At 38.2% G+C, this 18,513-nt stretch overlaps 1 protein-coding gene across 11 annotated transcripts in view; it reads left to right on the top strand.

The window, feature by feature from the left end:
* Positions 1-12,156: 12,156 nt before the first annotated feature.
* Positions 12,157-18,513, top strand: part of rbm47 (RNA binding motif protein 47) — a 43,538-nt gene continuing 37,181 nt past the window's right edge. For 3 of the 11 annotated variants that reach the window (XM_042484915.1, XM_042484914.1, XM_042484917.1), the window contains exon 1: positions 13,438-13,807. The gene's annotated coding sequence lies outside the window, so the exon portion shown is untranslated. Of the gene's footprint in view, positions 12,297-13,030; positions 13,150-13,436; positions 13,808-18,513 lie in introns of those variants that run through there. The other 8 variants (XM_042484913.1, XM_042484906.1, XM_042484909.1 and 5 more) reach the window with 7 other exon arrangements.

Here is an 18,513-nt window from a genome sequence, read left to right as displayed (position 1 = left end):
AAAAAAGCTGCAAATAGACTCAGAATGATACTACAAGCGACAAAACAAATGTGAAGAGAAAGAGACTCACAACGACTGATGCAAAGGGGCAAAACAACCACAGAGAGACAAATGCAAAACTACAGTCAGGTGTGAAAACAAAAACGACAAAACCACACAAAGATGCGAAATAATGACAAGAATTGGCAAAACAATAAAAAAGTGTGTGTGTCTTGCTCCTCTGTAGGAGAGCCAGTGGGGCCCTCTGCATGTCTGAAATGTAGTAAAGTGCCTAAATATTTCACTGAAGTGAAGTAGTTGGGTAAATGTATGTAGTTACTCTCCTCCACTGGGTTGGAACCAGTGCTGTGGGAGTTAGGATGACATCACTTGACTTGACAATAAGAACTGGCACCTGAGGGATTAACAGTTACAGGGAACACTAGCCTCTAATTAAAGTGGATTAATAGAGAAACACACACACACACACACACACACACACACACACACACAGAGTGTAATCAGCTTTCACAGCTCTCATCAATGTTTCAGCACAAAGTTGGAATTGACCAGAAATGTGCAACGTGTTCAATACGGCCACATCAGTCCAAATGGAATAAATGAATGAATATCAAACAGCAGTGATTTAATGAGCGTGAGGCAGTTTTCCCTCCTCCTCCTCCTCCTCCTCCTCCTCCACGGGCACGACAAACTCTTAAGTCCACTTTAGAGGAGCAGCACTGGAAGAAAAGGCTACAGCGGCTTAGTGTAATCTGCACAGATGATGATGGGCTGTTTAAAATTGCATGGCAGGTTTTACCTTTGTCATTCAGAATCCTCCTCACGGGAGTAACACAGCTCATCTTCTCAAAGAAATGCAGCCTGAGCAAATATCCTCACTCTGACAGTAGACCACAAACTGGTGTGTCCTGCTCCATACTGGGTATCACACAGTGTCCCAGTGAGTGAGAGCACTACACTCATCACCTCTTTGTCATGGATGGTTTTGTCCTGTGCTTAGTTTGAAATGCCATGGCAACAATATGATAATGAAGGAGGCCTTTCCTCTCTGTGACAGATATACAGTAAAAATACATAGTACAGTACATTTTGTTTTTAACGCTTACAGATTAACATCATGTGTTTTCAGTGTTTCAGTATCTCTTAACAGTATACAGTATACAGTATATACAGTATACAGCACCACATCTAACCAGACTCTTAAACTTTATTCATGCTGCATTGTCTCCTGATGAGTGACAGCAGAGAGGCATCAGACAGAGAGGTTAGACTGCCCCCCACTGGTCGCTGCAGTGCTTCACACCTTAAGCATGGCTAAAATAAGATGTCATTTACACTGGGGACTTCACTCACCCATTACTTTTAAATTGCTTGACTTTGTCCCCATCACTTTTAAAAACATAATATGTAAAAAATTTCAAAAAATAATTTTAAAAAATCATGAGCCTCCAATCAGTAACTCTCAGAAATTCTTAAAACAATTACTTCTTATTCCAAGTTGCCCATTCTCTCTCTATGAACATATAAACACATAGGATATCTTTTAAATCACATCTAAAACCCCGTTTTTATAAACTTCCTTTCATTTGATGTCATCTATATTAATTAATCTAGTTTTGTTTGTCTTTTAACTTTTTGTTTCATTCTGTCTCGATCATGTTCAGTTCTGTTATTAGTGCTATTATTTACATGTTACTGCTTTTATTCTTTGAATTGTACGATTGTTATTCTTGTTTCAGAAACAACAACAACAATAACACTTGCCAAAGTTACCTACAAGTTGCAATACGGCTTTAAAGAAAACATTTTAATCTAATGTTCAAAGAATGTTTTAAGGATGTTTGTCAATCTCAAACAATGTTCCTGTAAGGTTAAATGCTGACTTAGACGTAACGTTCTAACTGCAACATTCTGAGGATCATTCTGAGAGATGACAGATCATAGAATGCTCTTTTTTATAAAATGTTCCCACAATGTTACATGAGAACAAAGGAAGAACGTATTCAAAGCAACATTCAAAACATGTTATTGAGGCCTGAGATTACAAAACATTTTTTAATAAGAATGTACAACAAACAAACAAAAAAAAAGTCGCCATCATTTTTGGCATTTTTTAAAAAAAATGTTTGTAGAGAATGTTACTTGAACTTTAAGAAAACCATTCTGGGAACTAAGATAAAAGCTGAAAGCTGAAAGCGTTACTAAAATATTGCATTGGTTGCACTGTACCATTCTCAGAACGTTTTTAGAACCATAAATTGCTAGCTGGGTAGTTTATTCTACTTTAAATTTAGTCTTGTCTCATTGTTATGTTGCCTCTACGAGAAATTCTTGTTGCTACTGCTTTGACTTGTTTGTCAAAGCACTTTGTACTTTTTTCTTAAAGGCGCTATGTAAATAAATAATAACAATAACAACAACAATAATAATAATACTTATTATTATTATTATTATTATTATTGTTGTTGTTGTTGTTGTCGTTATCATTATTATTACTATAGATAGGCCAGGGGTTTATAAATTGATTCAAATGAATTTATGTGTAATTAACGGTTAAGATGATTTTAAGGGCAATGACTGACACGGGCCTTAAAAGAAATATATGAACATTAAGATTTTTTTTCGGTAGAAAATCGTTAACCTATCATCATTAATAGAATTTAGCGTAGAATTTGCTAACTGATATTCACGGTTTCCCTTTACTTTTTTGATAAAACACACAAATAAATAAATAAATAAACGTCCTCATTTGCCCCCCTCCCCCCTGTCTTTTCATGAAATGGTTCGGTCCTGTCCTTGCACCTGGCGCTAACGGTACCTGCTAACAAAGTAAGGTGAGGAGTGTCGGTGGAGCTGATCCTCAAGTTAAAGCTTTCAGAAGAAAAGTTTGGGTACCAAAAACCAAAACAAAGACAGGAGCGAGAGAGAAAAGAAAAGGTGACAGTAAGTCACCCAGTTCTTCACAAAGAAAAGTGGGTCACTGTGAGTGTTGGGAAATAACCTGTTTAGTTCGTCGTGAAATAAGCTACGTTTGCTCTCCTAATTAGCTAGCATCTTCACAGAACAGACTGAGTGTTTACATTGTGCTCCTCTTTCAACCGTAATTTAAAGCACGTTAGTCACACTAAATCTGTTGTCCCTGTTTGTCCCTCTCACTGTCTGCTATCAGGCCAAACTACAGATGCAGCTTCCTCCTCAGCAGGCCTGTCTCCCCCCACCAATGACCCAGCCACACTCCCAGCTGAAGAAGGAGGTGAGCTCATGATTTGTCAACTGAAAGTAACTGAAATTAGTTTTGTGATGTTATCACCTTCCTGTAATACTTAATACATCTATGGTTATCACCATTCTTAGAAGAAGTACTAGAAGTAGAAATGCCACAGTCTAAAAATAATAATAATGATTTAAGTAAAAGTCCTGTATTCAAAATGTTGCACAAGTAAAAGTTCAAGTAGTATCAGCAAAATGTAGGCTACTTAAAGTATGAAAAAAAGAGAAGTAGTCATTGTATCATAACCATACTGGTATTATTTCTATGATCGTAACATGAGCTCCTTAGGTTATCATAGAGTATCTTATTATTCTATTTACATGTAATGGTGTAATTTTTCAATATGGAGCCAATTTTAGATACTTTGCATATTCCTGTGTAAATTAGTAGTATCATACTGCATCACATCAAAAATAGATGGATTGATTGATAGATATGTTTTATAATATTTATTTATTATCAAATGATACATTATTTCAAAATTTCTATAGTTAATCGCGATTAATAGCATTTTTTAATCACATTTTTAAAACTCCATTATCTTGCATCACAAAACAGTTTTGAAGGCCATTCACAGTAAAGCAATTCTTATCAGATTGCTTTGATTACACTTTTTAAAACCAAACAACAGGTTTTTCTCCAAGCTCAAATGTCCTCACCACTGTTCAACACACAGTGACGCACTTGGCTGAAGGGATCACAGTGCCAATGCGTTGGAAAACTTCCTACCACAGTCTGTTGGAGGTGTTAGGAAAGTTTCTTTACATCCTTGGAGCTCTTTTCATGCTGAGACTAAAAAAAAGTTGTTTGTGCATCCTCCGTTTCATCAAAGTAGCTCTCTTTGCAGCCAGAAAAGTCCAACTCAGCTGTTATTTGTGACCTTCTGCTTCATATTGTTTCCCATTTCTCTCCTGCATAAAACTTTTCTCCACTAGCTTGGACAGAAGCCCAAATAACCAACAAAACCACATTCCAGAATTCATGAGTAACACACTTGGATATGCAGTGTGTTGAATGCATCTCTGTCCCATTGTCCATCTGTGTTTCACTACAGTTTATTGCTGTCAGTGAATGTATCTGCTGCTTATTTAATATATAATGGCACTATTTTAGTTGTGACTGGTTTGCCCACTGAGAATGTACATTTAAATGTCACTTGGTTGGTATCTGTTTCATTACATGGTAAAACATATTTAAATCAAGATGAGTGTTTCAGAAAAGCACTTAAACCCAGTGAGCATCTTAAACCCTTTGAAACCTGGATTGACATAAGTTTTCTTGTGCTGTGTTCAGATGCCTTTCACAGGCTATTGGACCCTTTTGAAACCAAGCAAACTGATTTGATTTCTTTCAAAAATATGGGGAAAAGGCAATGGCAAACTTGACAAGAAATGTCTCACAAACTGCAAGAAATTAGTAAAGGGTGACAAGAAAATTATGCGCCTAAAAAAAAAAAAGCTGAAAAAAGCTATACAAAAAAGTCCAGAAAGCTACATTTATAAACATTTTAAAATTTAAAATTATGTTACAGAAAAAATATCATTACACATGTAAATTAATTTAATTTTCAGCACTTTATTGGTGATTTTCTGGTTTGTTTTTACGTTTTGCTTTTGTTTTTGCTTATTTTCAGGTAATTTTCTTGTAACTGTTTAAGTATTTTTTTTTCAAATTTTGGGGCCATGTTGTGTAAGTTGTTTGTTGCCTTCTTCCCATGTTTTTCAAATAAATCAAATCAATTTGCTCAAGTTTCAAAGGGTTAAACTGAAGTCGTAAGTCAGAGCTGTGAGGTCTCTATAAGACCAACAGGGGGAGACATTTTACTGAGATGTAACAGTGATACCTTACAGCCCTCCTCCTGCAGTGTGTGACCCATTTCAAAGCCACTTTGTCGCCTTTGTTTGATTTGAGTACTTAACCATTAAGAATGTATGAAGCTGCCTCTTCTCATCAGTCAGCTGCATGAATAGGGCGCACACTAAACTCAGCACATCAAACCAGTGTCTGAATCAATAGTAATGGAGCATGAGGGATAAACACAAAGCAGGTTTTTGTGGTTTGTTAGCGCTTGGTGGGCCACGGGGGGCTCATCAGTGTGGAAAAACCTCAGTGAGCTTTTTTGGGGGCCAAATGAGCCTCGCTTCACTGCGGGTGAGAGTACAGCTGGAGAGATTATCCCATCCAACACGCGTCATCAATGTCGCCTCACAACAGGCCTCCAGTTGCTCCGTATGGGTTGTGTTTGTGAGGGTGTGTTTGTGTGTGTGCGTAACGGCGTATTCAATAATCGGCCCGGTTGGAGACGGCGGGTCGTGCGGCCATAAGCCGACCTGGAATTTTCTCAATAAAGGTCTAATCTTTACGGGAAGCTGTACAGAGCTGGAAGGAGTTTCTCCTCTACCTTTAATCAATTTACCTTCACACACTCACACCAGTGTTCAGTCACATTCAGTATTTTGTATTGTTGAATGTGTGTGTGTGTTGTTTGCCTTAGTGACCTTGAGATGATCTAGTGCAACAAAGGGCCAGGTATCCTGCAGATATCCTGTGGCCAGAAGCAGCCAGGTAAATTGATGTAGCCTCGTGTCACAAGTCACAAATCTTTCCTCAAGCAGCTTCTATCTATCTATCTATCTATATTTACAATTTATACAGCATGTGTCACCCTATGTCCTAGACCCTTGATTCAGATAAGAAAAAACTCCCTAAAGACCCTTTTAACAGAAAAATAATCGTTTACATGCACATTTGAGTCGAGCTATGGTTAGAGCTGGATTAGGCCATTTAATTGCACTACTGTCCTTGTCCTAATATACAAGCACTGGAAGAGAATCAGTGTATTGCTGGAAGTATAGATATACCCCCTTTCAGTAAGTTAAAATAAACATTTATTATTTATACAGTCCATGATATAGATCGCATCACAGTCACAATGTGTATTTACAGTATCTTCGAGGTAGAAACCCCCTGCATCACCTACATATAATCAAACAAACTGAAAAAAACTCTGCCTTCATTGATTAGTTGTATGCTACCTAAAAAAAATTAATATCAGTTTAAGTGCAGCCTACGCTATATGTAGAATATTTTCACCGCCTTACTTTGCTGTAAGACAGCCCCTTACTGACAGGGATTTGAAGCCGTTATATAAAAAACACCAGACTCCATTGAGAACAGTGTTACTACACAGAGCGGCGGAGCTGCTGCTGTACCGCTGCTTCCTTCAGCTGTTGTGGAAGGTAAAGAGGAGCAAATATTCAAATGAAGTGTACACTTAAAATGATACTGATTTTTTTTAAGCTGGCAAAAATATGTTTTGCTGCAGCACAGTCTGCATCAGTACATTGCTTAGCCTTTGCACCAGTGTTGTGGGACTGTACTTTAATTATCAGAGGAAGACGGGTGGCTGGAATGTGTCTGTTTTATTTAAAATAGATAGGAAATACTACATATTTAAGGTGTATGTCCCTCACTTAAGCCAGAATTGAAAACACAATTCCTTCTTCAGTGCTTAAATTAAAAAAAAAAGCCTGACCCCTTTTGCAGCACCCCTAAGTGAGTGACAAACAGTAATTATCCGTAAACACCAAGGGAGGCCGGCGTGGCAATGAGGAGCATGAGCAGATCACTTAGTCCAGTTACAGTCCGACTAAGGTGTTAATTTGACGGAATTGCCAACTTCTACTCACATTATCTGGGCGTGTTGGTGTTATTTCAAGAAATTTGATTTAGTCCGGTTTTAGTTTACATGTATTTTAAAAGTCCAGTTTTGGTTGGACTAATACAATAATTCAATTTTTTCTAACATCATGTAAATGTCCTGAATGTCAGAATCCTCAGGAAGAGCAGCTGAGGAGGGGTCCCTCTTCCAGACCTGCAATAGATGTCATGTGTACAGAGTAACCAACATAATAAATTTCCAATAAAAACAATTCAAGTGACATAAATTATACAAAGAATGTAAACATATAGGAAGAAGACATACAGCACTTTTATGTATGTGGATATCCACTCATACGTGATTGTTGAACATCTCAACTCAAAATCCTGTGAATAGCAGCCCAATTAGATTTCAAGCACATTTGTGAAGGCTGTGTGAATGTTACTGTATTTCTTGTAAATTTTGGTTTTTCACTTTTACATGTACTAATTAGAGCTTGTTAGATATCATCTTGGAATTTGGATGTCTTGTTACTGATGTTTGTCAAGAACAACTGTTCACTTAAAGGAAAAAAAATATCAAAGTTTAAAAGTACTGGTTCAAAAAAGTACATGATCAGGGTGTCCACAAACTTATGGCCACATAGTATATTAATTATGGTTATGTGTGTGTGTGTGTGTGTGTGTGTGAGAGAGGTTTGATCTCTCTCACTCATCAAGGCCCAATTAGAGTCTATTAGACCCACATCTTACTCTCTCACACACAGATGCACGAACACACACACACACACAAACACACACAAACACACACACGCACACACACACACACACACACACACACACAAGACTAGGCTGTAACTATTGTGGCAAAGCAGAGAATGCTGCTTTTGTGTAAAGTACAAGGTCAGAACTTGACATTTCTTGTTCTTCTTGTCGCTACATCACAGCCAAATATGAAAGTGATCTTATTTTTGTAACACGAGAGAGAGATTAAAAACAAGATCCACAGCAAGGCCACAAACATCGATTACAAGCTTACACACACACACACACACACACAAACCGTGTGATACAATTTGACATCACAAATCCAGTTCAGCAGCAGATACAATAGTAATATGATTCCAGTTTTCCTCCTTTCTCAGTTTTCGATGCAGTGTATGTGATGGCTTGATCGGGCCCACTTGCTGCAGGTGAATAGATACACTGTGCCCCGGCCCTTTGTGTGTCTTTGTCAGCTGTTTGGAGCACCAGCGGAGTGTCTTCCTGGGAATCTGTTCACTCTGTGTCTCAGGTCTCTCCTGTCTATTGTGTAGCAACCAGGGCAGGGTCTAGGCAACTTATTGTGGGAAGAGTTTGCTTTTGTTTACAGCCTGTGAACAAGCTGCATGTGGATGTCTGCAGCTCTGTGTGAGTGTGTTTGTGTGTGTGTGTGTTTGTGTGTGTGTGTGTGTGTGTGTGTGTGTGTGTGTAAGCTAACAGTTTGTAAAAACCATCATCATCATTAAAGGATAATTCCAGTTTGACTATTAAAGGAATAGTTCAACATTTTGCAAAATACTCCAAATTAAAATAAAAAAAAATACTCCAAATTAAAATACTTTTTTTTTTAGCAGCCTTGAGTCTTGTCACTGTGGGGTTTACAGGCAATAAGCTCAGTGGCTGCACCTCTTGTAGCACCTTTTAAAAATCAAACAAAAAAAGATGTATAACCTGTTTAAATGTGCTCATAGGCTTATTTTTTCCCCAACTTTTTGGAAAGAGCCAGGCTACATGTTTCCCGCTATTTTCACTTTTTATGCAAAGCTACTTGGATTTATTTAATTGCATTTACTTGTATAATATACTTGTATTTCATAAGGCCAAACTAACTAAACAACACTAGTACAACAAAAGTACTAAAATTTTGTTCTCACCAAAATTGCTGACATCTAGGACAGTGGCAACATTGCTAAAATGAAACCTCACAGGGCAACTAACATGAGAAGAGAAAAAAAATGGCCAACGAAAAAATGATTTCCAAAATAAAAAAACATTTTAGTTTACAGATGGACTTAGTTGCCAAACCAAGCAGCAGCCTACAGGGCTGAGAAAAGAAGACAATGCTTAAGTGCCAAAAACTGCAGTTCCTCTAATGTCCACTTGAGGCTGTCTCCAAAAGTGAGTCAGTCCCCATAAACACCCATGTTGAAATGCCTCACTTTAAAGCAACAATAAACATGTTTTCAGCCTGGTATAAAAAAATTGTTTTGGTTTCTATAGCTAAATTCACCATTCACAACAACTGTACAGGGTGTGATTTTTATATAACTCACCTATTACACATATTTAGGGAGGTGTCATTTGAGTGATAGGCTGTCCCATTCATGACAACTGTAAGGGGGGATTTTTATTTAACTCACCCGCTTAAATGTTATTTATGCTTGAAGTTGCATGTATTCAAGGGTGTGGCTACTTAAAGTGACAGGTGTGTGCTGTCCATTTAAAAGTTGTTAAAACAGGGACAATGCTGGTCAAGTAACGTAACCTTATCAAAACCCAGATTAATAGAGTATAAGCACAATAGTAGCTGTCGCTATTTCAGTGCATTTTCAGTTCATGAAAGTTAATTGCTACATTTTTGTCGCCTAAAAAAGTCTTCTTAAGTGTTTGGTTGAACCAAAAGACAATAAGAAGTTGGATTTACAATTTTTATGTTAAGAAGATTTTGTTTAAAAAATGCAGTCCGCAGCCCAGTAAGTGAGGACACGGTGGCTTTGTCCATTATTTTATACAGACTGTGGTAAATCCTTAATGACCACCATGTTACAATGTCCAACTTTACGGTCAGAATAAATTTGTTTACAGCCTACAGCTATATCCATTTGCTTTATGGCTTTGACCTACCGTTCTTGTTATAGTTGAGCACAATCAGGTATTATTACTGACATTCCATTTTTCTGTTTAACCAACAAATAAAGCAGCTGAGATAATTCCGCTGCAGCAATGATGTTTCCAAATCTCTGCACGTACTTTGGTGAGTACAGTCTTATGATCAAATAAAACAATGGTCTTAACTACAAAGATAGCTGTACAAAAAATATTTACAGTTGCAGCACAAAAGATTTCCCGTTCATATAATTCTGTGTAATGTAAAGTAGTTTTTCATTACATTACTTTGCATGTTGTGTTTAGATTAAAAGACTTAAAAAAAAAAAAGGCCAAACAGCATTTTCCAACATTATTATACAAATCAAAAAACCCTTACCTCCTGGTACACATTATATCTTTATAACTGAACTTCATACTGTTTCAGGTGGTCAGTATAAAAACTCATGCCAATAAAGCAATCATAAATCTCTGAACAATCCAACCCCTCCCACAGAATAAAATGACCTTTATCTCTGCTACTGATATCCAACTGGTATGTGAATGATCCCTCCCTGCATTATCCCACAACCCAACATGTTGTTTCAACAGGAAACAGTAAAACAACATAAGAAAGATACTCTCCTGAGTTGCTTGGTAAGGTTTATGTAACCTATCAAAATCAGCCATGGACAAAGTGATTTTAACACATCTGCAATGTAATGGAATGAACTTTTTAGTTTATTTAAAGGTCCCATATAATGCTCATAATTAGGTTTGTGCTTGTATTTTGGGTTTCTACTAGTATATGTTTACATGCTTGCATGCAAACCTCAGGGAGCTAGTTTTGTTGTTTAACTTTCAATGTTCACTGAACTTTATAAAGAAAAAAAAGTTGCAGCGAACTTGCTGTATGATGTTGAAAGTCTCAGTTTTGGTTAAACATTTGCAAAGGCATTTAAACAAAATTTTGTGCTAGAATTTGTTATCTTTCAAATTTTAAATTTTGACAGAAATATTTTAATTTTTATTGTAAATGCAGATTGGTACCAAATATTGGTTATTGGTCTCATTAAGAACTAATAATCGGTAAAGATATCAGCCCTGAAAAACCAGTAACAGTCGACACCTAGTCCATATAGTATACTACTTGTGACATCAGAAATTCACAGAAATCCTGACGGCTCGTTTAAATTCAGTTTCTAAATACAAGATGTGTGCATTTTCTCTGTGGACTGAGTCTTTTTCTACTTTCCAAATATTTACATAGCACCCTTACCTGCTTTATTTTTTAAAAAGTCATAGAAATCTGACCTTTTACAATATGGGACCTTTAAAGCTGTTTCAGTCCAAACAAGGCAAAATGTGACCGGGATCACATGGTTACTTATATTACCAATAATACGGACTATATCCAACAAACATCTTACATTACTATACAAATGTTTTTATTGAATCATTGCACCAGATGTTGAAGGACCACACAAGGGTTCGTGTAAGTCCCGTTTAGGTATTTTTTAACTGTTATTAACTGATGCCAAAGTCTTTGCGATGCTTCCATTCATCACATGTCAAAGTTATTGTACTGTTAGCAATTTAGTAGTTAATGCAGATGATTTTGAAAAGCCTGCGCTGTATAAACACACAGTGATGGATTACCTGACTCGAGCAAGTCTCTGCAAGTGGATTTTCTTACTGTGAGAGAATGATTGTAAACATGTAGTTATACATGGTGAAGCTGGTGTGTTTTGGATAGTTGTCAGCAGTTGCATTATGTGAATGTGATTTGTTGTAGCAAAAATATAGACAAACACAATGTTGTTCTTGTAGCTAAATAGACTTTATCTGCATACACACTGTTACTCTATAATTAAATAATGATGACTAAACACCAATGAACTGCTTTACTGCTACCTCCTGTGAAAATACAGCAAGAAAAGATTTGTGAAACTTAGTCTGGTGACTGTCAACTCCTCAGCCTACCTGCAACAGTACAAATCTCATCTCTTATGAATGCTTCTGTATTTGCACACTTCATTCAAGTCGTGTTAAGTAAGCATTAAAGTGAAACGTATTGAGCAACACGTCCAACGGCTCCGGCCTCCTCCCAGCCCTGGAGTTCAGCCGCTGTGTTGAAACGTTATTTCTCTGTGTGTGAGCACGTCTGACTCAATCTCAGTTTCCTATACACACACACACTTGCAAGTTCCCTACTGTGTGTGTGTGTGTGTGTGTGTGTGTGTGTGTGGGGGGGGTTGTATCTGTATGTATGTGTGTGTGGGGGTTTTTTGGTTTGGGGTGTGTGTGTGTGTTGTTACTCTAAACAGAAATCCAGCTTCCTCACTTCTCTCTTCTGTCCTCAGTGTGTCAGTTGAATGCGCTTGTTTGTACAACTGTCTAACTGACTCTGTCTCCATGACAAGAGGCTGTCACGGGGAGGTTGCACTTGCCACACACCTGAGATCAGGAAGAAGGAAGTGCCTGGTCCCGCCCATGCAGAATTCTGCGAGGAATCTAGGTAGGCAAACACACGCACACACACATACACACTATAGTGAATGAGAGGTGAATCTGGAGGTCTGAAACTACTCTGCCTGATATAAAAGAGAAGAAAAAGTGTGAGAATGCGAGAATAAGAAGCACCCACTGAGCCAGTGGTGTTTGGGTTATTTTCCACTCTTTTACTTTCAGTTCACATTTCAGGCCTGTGTGTGTCACATATGCTGACTGACTGTCAGACACAAGAAATCCGGGTGTGAGTTGTCATTACTGAGAGTTGTCATTACAGAGACACCTGTGTACGTCAAGGGAGTGAACCTAAAGACAGCGTGTCATTGTGACGTCGGGGGTGGGCGCGCATTTGTGAATGAGCCAGAGGTTGTGTGTGATCATCTGTAATAAGCATGTGGCGGATGGTGGAGCGATCATGTGGTGTGTGTGAGGTTTTTTGAACTAGGTGTGCAGGAAACTCCTTTGGAGGAATGCTGCTCTGGCTGATTCAGTCCTGACACACACACACACACACACACACACACACACACACACACACACACACACACACACACACACACACAGTAACACACAGATTGGCCGGGGCCACAGGAGGATAGCATTTCCCATCCGGAATGATAGGAGGAAAGGAGGGAGGGAGGTGTGTTGGGGGTTTGGGCAGTCACATTCAGGTTTGGTGAGTTTTCGGAGGAGGCTGTGTGTACACCATACACATGATCGAGAGAGAGAGAGAGAGACAGAAAGAGAGAGAGACGGACGGGGAGACAGAGACGGAGGAGAAACACTTTGCAAGGAAGTCTTTGGAGAGTTAAGGATCTTCTCTCATGCAACCTGTGACTTGAGCTCCGCGATGCTGTGCTGTAAGAGATAGATTTGCATTCAGGTGGAGGTTATTCTGGGATCATTAGCGTGTTAGTGGTGTTTGGGACTTTTTTCCTTTCTTTTCTCCTCCCTCCCTCCCCTCCTTCCAAGGAATGTGGGGCTTATGTCAGTGAGAGTCAGGTACAGACTCACTAATTACCACTGCCATTCCTCCCTCCATCGCTCCCTCCCCCCCTTCCCTCCCTCTTCCCTTCAACTCCGCCACCTTCCCTCTCTCTCCTCCGCTCCAAGACCTTGTGCGCTCCCTCCCCTCTCCTGCCTCCTGCTGTTGCGTCTACAAGCGCTGTCGTGACTGGAGCAGAGGCAAACAGAGAGGATCTGAGTCAGAATCCAAAAAAACACCAAAAGGAGAACAGAAACTCTGACTTGTCGTCTCTCTCTGTCTCTCAGTGTGTGTGTTTGAGAGTTTGTTAGATGTGTCTGAGTTCTCGTCTGATTCTTCTGTGGGGGACCTGTCATTGAAGACAGGAGGCACCTTGACAGCAAACAAGAGGCCGGAGAGAACCTGACAGACAGCGCAAAAGGAGGAAAGAGGGAGGAAGGGAAGATGAGAAAGTGACAGGCTGGATCGTTGCTTTTGAACGGTAGCAGAACCAAAGAGAGGTCACCAAGACTACACGTCCCAGCATCCTACAGGTTGGATGCAAACTCATCATGTGCCTTTTGTTCTTTTGCTTTCTGTTTGTTTATTAATTCAATCTTTTAACTATTGGGCTCTTAACTTAACAGACATGGTGTGTTTTCTCACCTGGAGGACTGAGAACACACACACAGACACACTCGGACACACACACACGCACACACACAGTGGGTATCTGGAAGGACATTTCTTCAGCTGGTCCAGTGTTCACACTGACCCAGCTGACTGCTATAACCTTCACTACAAGGTTATGGGACAGGGACTCGATGTTTATTTGTGTGGGGATGTGTGTGTGTGTGTGTGATCAGTTGCTTTCTTGTCGAGCCATCTTGTTTGTGTGTGTGTGTGTGTGTGTGTGTGTGTGTGTGTGTGTGTGTGTGTGTGTGTGTGTGTCAGAAACTGGTTGAGCAGGGCGCCAGTTAGCCTTGGGTGTCCTGTTGTTGTACAAACGAGATTTAGCTGTGTGCATGCACACGTGTGTGAGTACACTTGCCTGTGCATAGATAAACTGTACGTGTGTGCGTGTGTGTGTTAAAAATCAGCAACAAAAATAGTTTAAATTTACAAAACTGTCATTTCTTCAAATGTAGTTTGTGCCTCTGATAATCTGAAGATATTACCATGTGTTGCAACAGTATATGGTGAAATCCACAAGTATTATGTTTTGATGAGTCTTCTCTTTTGACAAGATCTTAAATCTGTGTATTTACATTTTTAAAATGTAACGATTTCCCATTTGTCTTCAACCAAATGTGCTAAACTTTAAAACAAAAGGTGTGACGCTGAAATAGAAAAAGAATATACAAAAAGGATTGAAAAATGTTTAGTAAATCATTAGCTGAGGGCCTAATTTCAGCAGATGTGAAATTATGCTGGTAGCTTGGACGTGGTGGAGACAGTTTCACTTACTAACTTACTGTTTCCTGCGAAATGTGGAGATGGAGGACACAGAGGTGCAGAGTGACGCCTGCAATACACTCCTTTGTATGTGTGTGTCCTCTAGAATATTAGTATAGTTTTAGAATTTTAGGATGTAATTGGAGAATGTTAAGTCATGGATGTTGAAGAGTTCTAGATCTAGGGTTCTGAAATCTTTCTAGCATCTTACTCTTTTGAGAGTATCACAGGTTCTAGAATATTATGGGTTCTAGAAAGTTCTAGAATTTTGTTATTCTAGAATGTTACGGTACTGCAGTGGTATAGTTCTAGAATTATAAAGTACAATCATGGAATGTTAAGTTATGAATGCTTTTTATTCTAGAATTTTAGGGTTCTGAAATGTTTCTAGCATGTTATGGATTCGAGAGTTTCACAGGTTCTAAAATATTACTGTTCAAGAATGTTATAATTCTAGAATTTTATTCTGCATTGATATAGTTTTAGAATTATAAGGTTGAATTGTAGAATGTTAAGTCATTGATGTTTATGAGTTTTAGAATATTAGGGTTCCAGATTGTTTCTAGCATGTCATGGGTTCTACAGTGTTACAGGTTCTCGAATGTTGTGGTTTTCGAATTCTACTGTTCTAGAATGTTATAGAATTTGAGGACCAATTGTAGAAGTCAAGTCATGGATGTTAATTTTGTTTGTTTTAGAATGTTACAGTTCTTGAATGTTTCTAGTATATCATGGGTTCTTGGTGGTTACAGGTTCTAGAATGTTATGGGTTCTCGATTGTAGAAGTTCCAGAATGGTGTAGTTCTAGAATGTTACAGTTCTGCAGTAGTATAGTTTTAGGATATTATGGTACAGATGTAGAATGTTAAGTCATGGATGTGTGGTCACCGTTCTGTAATGTTTCTTGCATATCACTCTTTTTAGAGTGTCATTTGTTCTACAATGCTATGGGTTTTAGAATGTTGTAGTTCTAAATGTTACAGTTCTGCAGAGGTTTAGTTGTAGAATTTAAAGTGCAGTTGTCAAATTTTAAGTCATGGATGTTTATTGGTTTTAGAATATTATGGTTCTGAAATATTTATCATGTCACTTTTCCAAAGTGTCACAGGTTCTAGAATGTTATTAGTTCTAGAATGTAGGACTTCTAGAATCTTACAGTTCTGCAATGGTATAGTTGTAAAATGTTAAGGTACAATTGTGTAATGTTAAATTATGAAAGTTTGTTAGTTCTAGAATGTAAGGATTCCAGATTGTTTCCAGGTTGTCATTGGTTCTGAAGTGTTACAGGTCCTAGAATGTGTGGCTCTAGAATGTTAGCGTTCTAAAGTGTTACAGTTCTAGAATTTAAGGTCCATTTGTAAAATGTTAAGTCATGGATGTTTATTAGTTTTAGAATGTTAGGGTTCTGAAATGTCTCTAGCATGTTACTCTCTCTAGGGTATTACAGGTTCTAGAATGTGGGGGTTCTAGAATGTAGCAGTTCTGAAATGGTATAGTTCTAGAATGTAAAGGTACAATTACAGAATGTTAAGTTATTAATTTTTGTTAGTTCTAGATTGTTAGGGTTCCAGAATGTTCCTAGCACATCAAGGACTCTAGAGTGTTATGAGTTATAGAATATAGTGGTTCTAGAACATAACTATTCTAGAATATTGTGGTTCTAGAATTGTAGGTCCAATTGGCAGTGGTAAAGTTCAATAATGTAACTGTGGAGTGTGAAAATAAGAATGTTTGTTAGTTCTAGACTGTTCGGGTTACAGAATTTTTCTAGCATGTCACTGGTTCTAAAGTGTCCTCAACGGATGACTGGCTCCCTTTTGAATACTGTAAATACTTCCACATGTTTTAGGTGTGTGAAAGGTGTGTGTGTGTGTGTGTGTGTGTGTGTGTGTGTGTTGAAGTGCTGGTCAGACCTGATGAAGTGATGACACATGGGTTTGTCAAACTGCTTCATCAAAACCAAAACCAAAAATAGATACCAGTTAGGGTATGATAGTTATTCAGATGGACCTGCCGATCTGTCTGTCAGTCTGTCTGACAGTCTGTCGGTCTGTTTGTCTGTCTGTTGGTCTTTCTGTTTGTCTGTCTTTGAGACAGTGGCTTTGGGTTCATTACAGATTGTGCAAGAGAGTTCAAGAGGTGAACCATTTTTCAGAATGATACTTATCATGCTCAACTCACTGTATCACATTCCACAACTGCAAAAAGGGACAAACAGTCACCCAAGACAGGAATTTGTATCAACGCTTTTTTTTTCTTAGCGTGACCTTAGTGGTATCATGTTTGGGCCCGCTCCAGTTTCAGGAAGACAGACTACAGAAGGAGAAACAACGGGAAGAAAAATGAAAGATCTCTTTTTTTTTCTTTCTTTTTTTTAACCTGAGACAAAGGTTAAAGTGAGTCTTAAAAGCAGGAAGCTGATTGGAAATAATTATTCAGCAAACATCAAGTACAGTATGGGGAAGAGAAACAGCTTAAATGGCTTGAATTATATACACACAAACATGTCAGCACGTAGTATATGGTCGAGTCACGTGACTATCACATGATCATCTCATGGTCCTGATGGGGAAGTGTTAGTGTGTGTGTGTGTGTGTGTGTGTGTGTGTGTGTGTGTGTGTGTGTGACAAAACCATGTGCCTAATCCACTGATACTAAAGCAGAAATCTAAAGCTGCAGAGTACAGAGAGAGAGAGAGAGCGAGAGAGAGAACAACCTGTTAGCACTATTGTGTTGTTTATGAAACACCTGTAACAAGATCTGATCACCCTCTCTCTCCTCACTCTCTGTTTGTCACAAACACACATACCTGGAAAGCACAATGGCTACATTCTTCCCCCTCTGTCGCCCCTCTCCACCTCCCTCTTTAGCTCCCCCTCTGATCCGGCCAATCACTGGACGGCAGCAGGACGAGGGGGAAGTCAAAACAGGTGAAAATAAGCATGCCACATACAAAACAGAGGAGTGAAAGATATTTTTTAATATGCTCAATATTTGTACAAATGCTCAGAGGCTAAAGGAACACTAAAATACACTGGGAAAAATAGAGAGAGAAATGAGTAGCAAGATGAAAGGAGGATGTAATAATGTTTTACAAACTAAACAATATTAAAAACAAAAAACTTGAGAGAACAATGAAATCATAGGAGAGAAAAATATTAAATGAGACTGAAAATGTGGAAATATAAAGACAAATAAAATATAAAAGAAGAAATGTGAAAATCAATAAAAATGGTAATTAATATATTTGAGTGTATTTTATATTTGGTCTGTATATCTCCAGTATCTTTTTTTTTAGTTATTCCACTTTATATTTACATATTTTTTTAAATGTAGGTTAAATTTGCTCCTTTTTATATTTCAACATTTTCTTACGTATTTATTTAGGTCTCTTTATATTTAAATATTTGTTTTCCTCTTCTTGTTTTATAGATTTAGATTTATAGGTTTAATTTGTCCTCAGTAACAGTTCATATTCACCTTTATGTTGAAGGTTTAGTGTAGCTAAGAAAATGAACTTCTGCTAGGAAACAGGATGGCAGCATCAGTCTTCTGTGTCAGCATCATACACAAAGAAAACCACCAACCTCAACCTCCCGTCTTAGAGGTTTTGCGTCTGTATAACAACGTCACTGTACTTTCTGCCATTGCTCCTGAAAGTCATTATTGACTCACCACAAGACCACAAGATGTCCTCAATTGGTAAACACAAGCATAGATCATTTTTAAAAAGATCCCCAATACTGTCAGGGACCTGATGAGGACAGACTCTAATTTGTTTAATTTCTCTTTATATTATTAACCC

This window comes from Plectropomus leopardus, chromosome 4 (genome assembly GCF_008729295.1).
Source record: "Plectropomus leopardus isolate mb chromosome 4, YSFRI_Pleo_2.0, whole genome shotgun sequence".
NCBI lineage: Eukaryota > Metazoa > Chordata > Actinopteri > Perciformes > Serranidae > Plectropomus > Plectropomus leopardus.
The sequence above is the reverse complement of the archived record's forward strand: the minus strand, read 5'-3'. Positions and strand labels throughout refer to the sequence as shown.